A 12,164-nucleotide genomic window follows, 5' to 3' on the forward strand; every position below is an offset into this window, starting at 1 on the left:
GTAGCTCAGAAACCCACAGAAAACACTTACCAGACAGTTCCCAGAAAGTACCATGGGGAATCAGACCCTGGGACGTACAGGGAATAATTCTGTTTTATTTCTTCCCTGGTTCCTTGCTGAAGTTCAGTTCCCAATCAATGAAGCTTGATCAGCATTGCTGAGGCCAAGGACTTTCCCTTCAGGGATGGATTAGACTAGAAGGATATCTTGTGAGACACAGTAGTTGGTTTAATAAAATTAAGTATCAAAAGAAAAAGTTTGAGGAGGAATCTGTAGAACAGGAAATTCATCCATCTGTTTCTTCCAGTAAGCATTTACCCGGCACCTGCTGTGTGTCAGCACAATGGAGACTCAGAGATGACTAAATGGTAGCATTACCATCCCTGCCCTCAAATGGCTCACTGTCTCCTGTCAGTAAACGATGCCAGTCAGTAAACAGGAATTCAACCCCCAGTTTGAGCACCTGCTGGCTTGTGAGACCTCTGTCCACGGTGAGGGCCAATTGGGTCCCCAGAGGAAATGGCAAAAGGGGAGACGCCACAGTGGGGAACTATTGGGGACCTGGCCAAGATTCCCAATCTCCAAAACAAATGTACAGAAGAGGCTTAAATAAGTAAATGAGACAAGATTTTAGGGCTCCAGGAGGATCAAAATCCTCTAGTGGAGTTCAAGACTCTGGGGGCTGAGATAAAGTTTCTCTGGGTAGCCCATATTTATTAGGGCTTCAAACAAAGAGATGGGATACTGCGGAAAGCACAAGAACTGAGCAGGACCTCGGGAGTCACTTCAAGCAATAGAAAGACTTCTCCAAGTAGTAAATTATGCCAATTTGGGAGAACTATTTTATTTCCTTAATGACATTTATGGTGGGAATGAGACAGCAGGAGTGAGATATCTGCAGCTTGCAGTCTCTAGTTATTCAGGGTTGGAGTCCTGTGTCCTCAGTTGTGGCCTTTTCTTGCCCTTTGAGGCGTTTCTTGCACTTGAGGTGTTTAGGCCACTACAGGTCTCAACCAGGACCAGTAATTCATAGAGGTTCACTTACTATGAATTTGCTGCCCACCTTCAGACAAGGGGCCTAGGCCTAGAACAGACTCACAGGTAAACACAAAAATCCAATTAGTTAATTTTAAATCCTGCTCAGAGCCTCTTCATAGTGGTCTCTATCAGTAAGCAAAGCTTCAGCTGGTAGGAACTGAAGCATGTATGGCATGGAGGTTTCTAGAGCAGCTCTTTCTAGAGAAGACGCAATTGGTTGGAGTGTGTTTCTAGAATATGGATACTTCACAGGCTGAAAAGAGAACACAAGTGCTCACAAGTGCTAAGGCTGGAGCCTCCCTACTTGGGCAGTGCTCCTGTCCAGAAGGCCTAGATTAAGAGGTTGGCACACTCATTCCTGCCTGCCAGTCCACCCTGCTACATACTTAGCTGGGGCTACACTGACCAGGTAAAGTCATTCTCTACTAGTTGGAGAGAAAATGAGCACAGTTTCTGCTCTGTCTGCTCTTCACTGGCTGGTCCACTTGCTATAGGCCCACCTTCAGCCAGATTTACTGGAGCTCAAAGCTCCACCATACTCACTGTAGGACTTCTTATCAGATCCAGAGAACCTGCCACAACTCACCAGCCATCTAACCCTCTTCTCTTCCATTTTCAGACATACCTTCCACACTCTCTGCCTCTTTTTTATAACAATAAGGAATTTCCAGAAAATTCCTAACAAATTCCAGTACACACCTTCAGGCCTTGGATTCCTCCTAAGCATGCAGCACATTCCCAAGCAGGGATGTGTCAGCTTGAGAAGGTGAGACATCAGAGGCAGAAGGACCAACACAGACCTAAGGACTCCAGGACAAAGGACAAGAAGTGCAGTGAAGTGTATGTGTGCCCCTAGGACTGTGGGTAGCTTTGGAGGTGGGAGCAGAGGATAAAGCATAGGATATCCACATGCATGGGCATGAGGTGTCTCACAGCAGGGGATGGAGCTCCGGAAGAGAAGAGAAAGGAACCACCCGCAGGTCTGGGGCAGGGGATTATCTTTTCCTATACTACTAAGTCTAGAAACCCCCAAGTCCAAGATTTCTAAATCTAAACTTGATCCCATGTGCCACTGAGAAATTTTTTTGTTTTGTTTGTGATTACAAACGTTAAGGGCAAACCTGAATGAAGACCTCCAATCTCCATCTGCTGGGCTTCTATTATAATCCCCATGCACTCCTGAACCTGAGCCTTCCCCCATGACTAACAGCAAACCCCCTGCTGCTGCTGGAGCTCAAAAGGACCACAGCAGAAGTGATCAGAAGTCTCTAACCAGGGCCCACAGACCTTGCTTTCCATCTGCCCTTAGTGTCCCTTCTCTCAGCACACTTTCATTGAACACCTACAGTGCACTAAGGACACTGGGAACACAGCTAAAAACAAGACAGATGCATCTCTGCATCCTGGGAAGCTTGCTGTCCAGGGACAGACAACTGAACTACAAGTGCACTCCACAGAAAAAGATAACTGAAACTTGTGAGCAAGAAAAAGAAAAGAACAAAGCACAAGGCGACCCAAAAGGCCCTTCCTCAGGAGGGAGGACCTGCACGCTGAGGAACAGCAAGCACGAGTCCTTCTGGAAAGAGCTCAGTGTGTGTTCATCTGAAGGGTGGTCCCTGTGGCCAGAGGGTAAGAGCAAGAGGGAGACTGTAGGGTAGGCCAGGTCTGATAAGACACAGCAAGATTTAAGTTTTAATTATAAATGTAAGGGAGGCCCCTGAAGAGCTTCAGAAAGGGAAGTGACATGATCATTCTTGCTTTTTTTAAAAGTACATTCTGGCACTGTGTGGGGAATGGAGCGAAGTGGAGACAGGAAAGCAGGAACATGGAGTGATTGCAGCAATTCTCACAGATTAGAATCCAGACGGAGAGAGAGGAGGGAAACGAGTGGGTGGATCCAATAAAGATAGGGAGCTAGGCTTCGGGGCTGGGTAGCCTCAGCTGAAGGCAGATTAAAGCTGCCCAGGAGATGTCTGACCTCAGTAACACAGCAGATAAAAACAGCACTCACTCCAACTGGAAAGACAAAAGGAAAAGCATGTTGCAGCATGAAATCAAGAGCTCACTTGTTCTTAATTATCAGAAAACAGGGGCTTGAAAAGGACAAACATTGGGAGGCCCAGTAATATCTTGGGTCTAATCATGTGAAAATCGTCATCATTCTTACAAATTTCAAAATGAATCCATTACAGGTCATTTCATATGATTCAGCCTAATAATTTAAATGTAAGTTGACTTGAGGAAGAAAAGCATTCCTATGTCCTAACTCTGCTCCTACCAGGACAACAGGGAAATTCCTGTAATCAGGAAAGGTTTTATACTGCAGACCTGAACCTGAGGACAGAGGGACTTTGAGCTGTGCTGGACCCTAAGCCTCTCTGAATCCAGCCCACTCTTGCCCACTTTTGCAGCATTCTGAGTCCCACGTGAAGCATCTAGGCAGAGGCCAAATGACTCTCCACACAATGAGGACAGTGACCTCGTCGTCAAGCATAGTCAGACCCAGAAGGGCAGTGTGTCACTCAGTGCAAAACAGTTGGTTTGCTAGGTACCATGTCTGTTCTTCAGAGGCTCTGTGGGGCAGCCCTCTGTGGGGAAGACATCAGAAGAGCTACATCGGGTCAGAAGGTTAGGGAAAGAAGAGTTTGATGAGCTCCTTCTGGATAGGAAGAAGGGCACTGCCTGTCGCAAGTCTGTATTCAGAGCCTCACAGCCACAGAGCAGGCGCAGGGCTGAAATGGACCATGTCTACCTATTCAGCCACTCTGACTGGAAGTGTACTATATCCTTCTGAGACCTACTGAATCACCTGAAGGATTGGAAGGCAGAGATTCTGGACAAGAGAAGTCTAGGCTGTTCCTAAGCCTGCAGAGAAAGAGGAAACTGTACTGTGGGCTGCTGTACCCAATTCTTTGTCTCACTAAATGTCCCACACCCTCACCACACAGCCTCCTGCCAGGTTGTCCAACCATCAGTTTGAAGGACAGGCAAACATCCCACACCCAAATTGTCCCCTAGCCTCAGAAGCCAGCACAGCCACCATGCCTTGTGTGTCAGAGCCAACTTCATTGTTGGCAGGCTGAGTCAGCCAGGTCCTGTACACCAAAGAGGAGAGGAGTGATGGAGGCCTCCCTGAAGGGGGATTGAGAGGAAGCTGGGGAGATAGAGAAATGAGGCGTCAGTGGGCAGTCAGCAGCGGAAGTCAGGGCCCTGCGTCTAGAGCATGGACCACCTTTTTGCAAGGATCCCAAGGTACATATTTATTCCTTGCACCCCAACCCTCACACTCAGAGGCCTTACGCAGCCCCACTTACTCTAGACAGGCTAGCCTTTATTCAGTTACCTAAAGTTAATACATTCATGTATTCTGTCCCTTTGTCCAGGCTGTCCCCACTCCCTCAAGCCTGGCATATGCTCCTTTATCCATCTTGCTCTTCGAGCAAATGATGCCAGGCCCAACCCCAGGCACACCTATTCACAGAAGCCTTCCCTCAGGTGATCTCATGGCTTCAACTCACTGAGCTCTGCAGGAAGCTGGATCAACAGTCATGTGCATCATTCTGTAATTTTTCCAATTGAACTTAATGCTCTCCCTTGAGAGACTGGTTGCTCCTGGAAGGATTAGGTTTAATATCCCAGGACTACTGCATCACCAAAGCATACTCACTAACTAAGTTGTTAATGCAGGGGTGAGGAGCTGCGGGTGAACAATACATGGGCGTTGTTCCAATCTCCCCTCCAGAGAGGAAGCCAAGTCTCAAATGGGAGGTTCTGTTGTTGAATCTCCACCTTCCAGGTAGCATAATCAGCAGGCTGGATTTGGACAACCTTCTGGGCATCTTCTTAGAAGACACCCCGTCTACTAGGAGATGGGCTGATCCCTACCAACTTCTCACTTTCTCAGGGACCCTGGGCCTGGGGATTAACAGGAAGTCCATCTTGCCACTCTCTTTTCTTTCTTTGAAACAATATATGTGCACCTACTACATTCCTGGGGTTTTTTGTTTGTTTGGTTGGTTGGTTTTGGTTTTGGCTTTTTAGATACAGTCTCACTATGCAACCCTGCCTGGCCTTGAACTCCAGATCCTCCCCGCTCATGAGTACCTCCTGGGTTCTGGGATTATAGAAATGCACCAATTTGGGGCTGGGATTTAGCTCAGCAGCATAAGTGCCTGCCTTGCAAGCAGGCAGTCGTGAGTTCCATCCCTGGTACCAATAAAAAAAAAAGATGAAAAAGACAAAAAAAAACCGAAATGCACCAATTCATGGTGATTTTTAGGGTCTTTAACACATTAGTGAACAAATCGAAAATCCTTGCTTCATGATTCCTCCCTAGGGAGTTGTTGGTGGTGTGCAAGACGGATGAGTCAATGAGCAATAATCACAACACGTAAATTATACAGAATTTTAAAAAAGAAGAAATGCTGCAGATTACAGAAGAAAGAGAGATAAGGAGGAAGACAAGTACAAGCAGAAGGTCACTGCAATATTTAATAAGGTGGCCACAATAGAATTCACTGAGAGAAGACAATTGAGGAAAGATTTGAAGGAGGGGAGGACTTAGCCATTGAGAGTCTGAAGGACTATTGTGGGCAAAGGCCCAAGGTGCTGTGAGAAACAGGAGCCAATGTGACTGGAGTGGACGGAGCCAAGGTGTGAGGAGGGAAACATCAAGCCAGAGAAGTGACAGAGAAGGCCCAAGAGCCTGTGTAAGGCCACTGAATTTGGACAGGCATTTCAGAGGGTTAAGCACAAGAATGATCACCCTATCACTCTGGGAAGGGAGGAAGCAAGATGCGCTAGGGCACCACAGCTGTAATCCTAGCAAAAGAGGAGGGTGGCTGGAGCTGTGTGGCACAGGAGAGGAGCTGAGCTCCTGAGCTGCTCTGAAGTGGAAAGCAGGACTCCCAGACCAATGGAATGCGAGTTGGGGTAGGGAGCGGGGACAGAAAGGAAGAAACTGAAGGATAGAGTTGCCATTAACTGAAGGGACTGGCAGTGGGGTAGATTTCCGGCCCACCCAAGGCAGTGTCTGAGCCACACGTAAACTTGAACTGTCTGCTCAATCTCTTAGCAGACAGCAAGCAGGGAGATGTGGTCTGGGTGCATAAACCTAGGTATGACTGATGAACAGATTTGGGGACGATAGGGAGGGAGGGAGAGATTATTCCCATCTCTGCTCCTCACTTTCTCAAACTCCATTTGCTCCATTCCTGGAAAGGCTGGTGTTTACTAAAAGGAAGGAATCAGATTTCCCCTACAGAAACAATGTTATAATAGTCGGTTAGGCACCCAACCAAGGATCTATTGCTCAATTTTTTAATAGCAGTGATCAAGGACGTGGTACTTCCTCAAGGCCTTAACATGCACGAATGTGAGGCCCATACAGTGTACAGACGGAAGAATTCTGACACAGTCTGCTAATCAGAGGGACAGAGAAACCATGCCCTTGCCTGCAGATACAGCCCCTTGCCCTGCCCTGGAAGGCTCAAAGCCTGGGGAGGCTGTTTCTCATGTCCTGCCTGACTCCGCTTGTGCGTCCACTGGCTTCTGGGAAGGGACCTTTGAGTGAGATTTGGGAGGATGCACATGGCTTTTCTCAGTCCATCTCCCTGGAGTTATCACAAGCGTTGGCTTCTGTCTTCTTCAACCCAAGTACAAGCTTCATTCATTACTCTAATTTTCACCCATCATCCCAAAGAAAGGCCGAGCTCTCAAAGGTGCAGATGCTGATGAAGGAGAACTGGCTCCTGCCTTCATGGGGAAGCCTAAGCTGATAAAGACAAGAGAGTAGGAGGCCACTCCCAAGATGAGCAGAGACAATAAATAATAAATACCTTTCCCCTTGACCAGGAGACAGGAGAGAGTGAGATGATGGGGCTGGGCTAAGCTTTCTGTGGAGGCAGGTCAGGAAAATGAGTAAGAAAGAATAGAAGAGAACTTTAGAGGCCTGGAAAACTACCTTGGCTGACTGAAGAGAGGCTGAAGCAGGCTTTGGGAGCTCAAGCGCCAGTGTTTGGAGATGAAAGGTCTACAAGTCAGGTGAAGAGGAAAGAGGCAGACTAGTGGGTGGCAGAAGGGACAAAAAGGAGGAGAGAACCCAGGCCAGAGACAGGCAGGGACTAGGGCCCACAAGGGGCTGAAAGAACCCAGTTTCAAAACCGAGTCAATTCTCCAAAAAAGGTTGAAGAAAATCTGTGCACCCTGCTAAGAAGTTTCCTCCTTGGACTTGGGGAAGCTGTGCAGAGACCCTTCAGGAGGGACGTCCACCTGGGAGATGCTACAGGAGGCACTGGACCCAGAGGGCAGCAGCTACAGCCTGAGTGCCAGGAGCTGAAAGTAGATGGATGGGACAGAGCACAGGAGGACACACCCTGGCCTAGAAGGGTGGCAGCCCCAACGATTCCTGAAGCTCTTCTAGGACCCTGTAGAGCTTGTGTTTCAGGTGCTTCCTGTTATTATTAGTATTGCCATTACTAAGGAGGATTTCTGCCAGGATTAACACTTTTGCATGGATGCCAGACCTCACAGGCCAGCCTTGCTTCTCCTACTTTGGCACTTGTTACTTCCTGGGCTCCCTTTCCCAAATGGTGAGCTGTCTCCAACTTCAATCCCAAGGCTTCCTTCTTCTTGCCCTATCCTGTGCCCTGTGGACCACCCTATGTGCTTAGATCTGTTCCTATGGGCCTGCCCTCTCGTGGAAGATGGAATTATACAGTCTGCCAAAAAACAATGTACACACACTTCAAGAAAAAGTAGTATAGTGTTTTTCAAAAGATAGCTACCACTTCAAGCACCTCTTATAATTACAAAGATAACTTGTCTTAAATAATTGATGTCTCAATAAATTTATAGAAATATTTATATAAATTGTATATAGAAATATTTATATAAGTTTTTCTTTTCCTGTGTATATACTTCTTTTTTGGGGGGGCAGACTTTGTATTAGTGACATGGGTGGTGAGAAATCAGTCATTTTCTGAGCCCTATTATGTACCAGGCTGTATCACATAAAAATAATCCCAACCCTATTCTATTTTATAGAAAAAGTGAGGTTTGGGAAGTTTGTGAAATAACTATGAATTCGGGTCTATCTGGAGGCTTCCTTTGCAGAAGGGAATATAGCTAATCACACAAATTTATTATAATTTTTCTCATTTCCTTTCTCTCCTACCCTCAAAATGCACACAGCACCCACATCACCTCACTCTGCTTTGCACGCCCACCCCAACTCAATTTCCTGCCTTTATTTAAGGGCTTCAGCCTCTTCCCTCCTGCTCAGGGTCCCTTCCTGCCTGTCCTTCTCAATTCCACCCCAAGAGGATGCTGAGAGCAGTGGCCACAGAGGCCTGGCAGAAGGCTGTCTTGTCCTCTGCCTGTCAGCAGCCCTCAAGCTCCTCCAGATTTCCCAGAGCAGCCCCTGTGCCCACCCCTCTGCACACTCTTCCTAAGTGCAATGGGACTGAGTAGCACTGGTTTTGTGGCATCCCCTCTACACGCTCTTCCTAAGTGCAATGGGACTGAGTGGCACTGGTTTTGTGTCCAAACTCCAGATGAAATGATCATGCTAGCTGGGCTGATGGATGAGTGCAAACTGCAGAACAGGGTTTGCAAGGGTCCCAGCAAACTGGGGAAACAAGCTCTAAACAGGCCCCCAAAGAGCTTAGGGGATAGGACTAAAGTGCCCATCCAGTGCTGTCTCTCCACAACATAAGCCAAGGGGAACTGAGTAGTTTTCTAGTTCTAGAAGAACAAGGATTGGGTAATTCACAAAATTTACCTGCTCCCAGTGAGTCAAAAAACAAAATCAACCCTACCCCGCAGTTTGGGCCTAAAGTAACTGATATATAATGGGCAGTATGAGAATCACTCTAGGAGGGCAACCTTGATGGTTCATTGATCGTTCACCATACCTCCTGCCCACAGGCTTGAGAGTCTGGGGCTTAAGAGAATGTGGTGCTAAAGCAGAACTTCCTAAAACCTAGGAAGAAGAATCAGACAAATATTTGTATCAGTAAGGACTCAAAGGTGTCTCTAGAATAGATTTCCCACAGCTGGTTGCTCCTGTAAGCAAATGCATGGAAATCCTGTGAAGGCCAAGTTAAGTTTCTAATGACTGTCAGGAGTGGTCTTGGTTTCCAAAGAGCTATAAATTATCTAAATAATGTTTTTAATGGCCAAAGGAACTAGAGTTCACTCCAGGTAGAGCTGAAGAGAAGGACAAGATGCAAAGGTACAAAGGGGAAGGGAAACAACTCATATTATGCTGTTTCTCTATGAAAAACAGACATCAAGACTGTCTTGAGACTCTTTCTCTTCCTCCCTCTGTGCATGCGTGTGTGTATGTGTGTGTGTTTGTACACGTATGTGTGTGTAAAATGTGGGTTAAATCCAGGATCTTTTGTCCTAAGCTACATTCTAAACCTTATTTATTTGAGACAAGACCTTGCTGAATTGCCCCACCTGAGTTTCACCTTGGCATCCTCCTGTCTCAGCTCCCAAGGTAGATAGATCCACTCTCAAGTAAGCATTTGTGCCTAGGCTTCTTGTTGTCTGGGGTAAGTGTGACACAATGGTCCGTGGGTTAGAGGTTTTGTTTTCAGCCCACTAGGTCACTGGGGGAAGTGGTGAAACATTTAAGAGGTTGAACTAGTGGAAGTTAGTTCACAGGGTGCGTGTCCTGGAAGGTGATATTGGAATCCCCACCTGGCTCTGTATTTTTCTACCTTCTGTTGATGAAGGGAGATCTTAGCCTTGTGCTTTTGCCACTATGCACTGAATGGTCACAGGCCCAAAAGCAACTGAGTCAAACAATCATAGACTGAAATCTGTGAGACCATGACCCAAATTAAACCTTTCCTCTTCGAAATCAAGTATCTCAGGTATGTTACTACAGTGATGCAAAGTGGACCAACACAGTCAGTGACCTGGCCCACCTACATTTGGCAAATCAGTTGTTCAGTGGACCTGGTTCAAAGGTAAATTTCATAAGCTTCCAATTAAACAAGTTAAATTACAATTAAAACAAAGACAAATGTACTGGACCACGCTCACATCTTGATTATCTTACTTCAGGTCTCTTATCATTGCAACTCTTGAGGTTATTTACCTCTGTTGTATCTGAGTTGTGGAAATGTACCAGTGGACATTTTTCCACACCAATAACATCACATTGATGGCTCACAACCAGCCACAGCAGGAATATTTATAGAAAAGACTTCCCTGTGCATCCCTCTCCCACTCCCCAAAGCTGCTCTTCAACACTTATCTTCACAAGTTCTCTCCTCCAGCAATGATAGAAATAAACAAAATAGAGGAAGGTGCTCCAGCAGCAAAATCAGCTGAGCAGAAATTCCCCACCCCCTTGCTCTGGGACACTGAGCACAGAAAGGGCTGCAATCTCCTATGGTTTAGGAACCTCCCTGGTTGAGTAACCCTAACAGGAAACAGTCTCAGAGTCTCCCTGAGATCTTTCTTGCTGTTTTTAATGGGCTTTTTTTGAGAGAGGCTCACTGCCCCTACCCGCTACCACTACATCTCTTCTCAAATGAAGGCAAGGCTTCCCAGAACAGAAGGTCAGCTGACTGTCTCTGGCCCTCACCACCTTGCAACAGGCTGAGCTGGAGGCTCCTCCAGCTAGGAGCACCCTCCTGGAGTCCACCCAGTCAATCTCCTTCCTTAGGGCAAAAGCATGTGCCAGGCACAGGGCCCTGCTGAAGATCTTGCTCCACCTGTGAATTAGTCACACGAGAGATGCTCATAAATGTGGCCTAGTAAATAACAGATGGTTCTTGGTATTTTCTGCTCCCCTCCCTGTTTAATTTCTCTCCCTGTATACCCCTACCCATCCTCTAGTTCCCCCACGGCCCTGCCCCCAGTTCAGCTTTCCATAGTTCCCTTTATCTCATCATTAGCTCTTATTTTCCTCCCTGGTTCTGCGAAGGCAGACCACCATGGCCATTACCCCTGTGTAAGTACCCAAGCCAACTCAAGGGCTTCCTAGCTCCACGTTACCAGGCAGGATTTCAGGGCTTCCTAAACTCAGCTGCTCTGAGGCCCGTGCATACCTCACTTCATGTGAGTCTAAGGTAGAAGCAAAAAGAATTAGGTAAACCAGCTTCTATTCAAAGAAGAGAAACAATGTGAGAAGAGTCTGGGCTCTCAAAGAAGCAAGTGACTGGAGAGGGCAGGTAGAACTAGGTGACCTTGAAGTATTACACGTTTCTGAAGATCTCTACCTCTACACTAGACATAAATTCAGTTAGCTGTGTGACTGCTACAACTCTCCAATATGTAGAGAACACTTGGCACTACTTGCAGCTGAATTGGAAATATGATGCTCTGGGTTCCCTAGGAGTACAACTTGGACCAAGGGATAAAAGCTTTGGGAGTTCTCTACAAGAAATGTTCTGTTAAATAACAGCCTGCTTTGAGAGGTGATGAGCTGAAGAGGTTGAAATGTCCTTTGTCCAGAATTCAAATATCAGAGAAATGGCCTGATGTCCTGGAGTCAAATATTCCTAGACCAGATCGTGAATTACTACTTTTGCTGCCTTGGTGTAGACGCCTAATCTTCCTGAGCCTTATTTCTACAATGGGGATAACGAACAGCCTCATAGGAATGAAGTAAGGGATAAATAAAGTAAAATGTCTAACCGTGCTTGACATTTAAAGGGTGCTCAATAAACCCAAACCTTTTCCTATCAGAGGATTAGGTTACATGCCATCTAAGTATGACTCCAGACCCTTTCTTGGCGGTTTGGAAGGAAAGCACATATCTGAGAGAAAGAAAGAAGTCAGCATTGGGTAGACGGAGGAGAGAGGAGCATCCTGAGGACGGTCACCTCTGGCAGTCTCCTGCTTTCCCTTCTGACATTCTACAATGAAAAGGAAAGGTAGGTTTCTGGATTTAAAGTCCAGCCAGGGGCCTCAGTCTCCTCATTTGTACTATGAAGGAGGACTGGATGGCTCCTTCCAGCTCTGCCTTTCCCTTTAAGAAGGGGAAGAGGAAAGAGGTGTCAGGGAACAACTTCCCCAACCCAGAACCTGGGCGCTCCCGGTCCAGGCCCAATTCTCCTTGGAACACTAGACAGCCACGTAGGCGCGAGTCTTAACGCTTCTTTATT

General features: G+C 46.7%; 1 protein-coding gene across 4 annotated transcripts in view; it reads right to left on the reverse strand.

The window, feature by feature from the left end:
- The window catches only part of Vsig8 (V-set and immunoglobulin domain containing 8), a 154,543-nt gene that overhangs the window by 135,026 nt on the left and 7,353 nt on the right, over positions 1-12,164 (reverse strand). The gene's annotated exons all lie outside the window — the stretch shown is intronic.

Source organism: Cavia porcellus, unplaced genomic scaffold (assembly GCF_034190915.1).
Source record: "Cavia porcellus strain 051 isolate PalLab524CR breed Dunkin Hartley unplaced genomic scaffold, mCavPor4.1 scaffold_7, whole genome shotgun sequence".
Taxonomy (NCBI): Eukaryota; Metazoa; Chordata; class Mammalia; order Rodentia; family Caviidae; genus Cavia; species Cavia porcellus.